Source organism: Pavona decussata, unplaced genomic scaffold (genome assembly GCF_977016875.1).
Source record: "Pavona decussata unplaced genomic scaffold, jaPavDecu1.1 SCAFFOLD_26, whole genome shotgun sequence".
Lineage (NCBI taxonomy): Eukaryota > Metazoa > Cnidaria > Anthozoa > Scleractinia > Agariciidae > Pavona > Pavona decussata.
Window position 1 is genome coordinate 1,585,162 of NW_028145449.1, and position 475 is coordinate 1,585,636.

Here is a 475-nt window from a genome sequence, read left to right on the forward strand (position 1 = left end):
AATAAGCCCACAAGCGTGAGATAAGCATCATCATCATCATCTTTATTTAAAAACACGGAAAATACATCAGGCCAATTTAATATGAAAGCTACAACTTATTACGAGAGACTATGTATACAGATTAATCTTCTATAATTTAAAATATTACTAACTATTTAAGAAAAGTAAACTAAATTAAAGGGGCAGTATCATGGGAGATCGATGTATATGGGAGATATCATGATTTTTGGCTAAAATGCACTAAATTTAGACTTTGAACATTGTGTTAATGAATTTCTCAATCGTTAATTCAAAGAAATATAAATCAGTGATTCTAAGGCGAAAGGTTGAACCAAAATATAGTACAACCGGCGATTTTTAGTGCGTTACAACAGCGAAATTCGAAAACGTCCGCCAGACGTTTTCAAATTTAAACCTCTCTATCTTGGTCATCTGCCGGGGAAAATATCCGTGGATAATTTCTTTGCATTCTGAT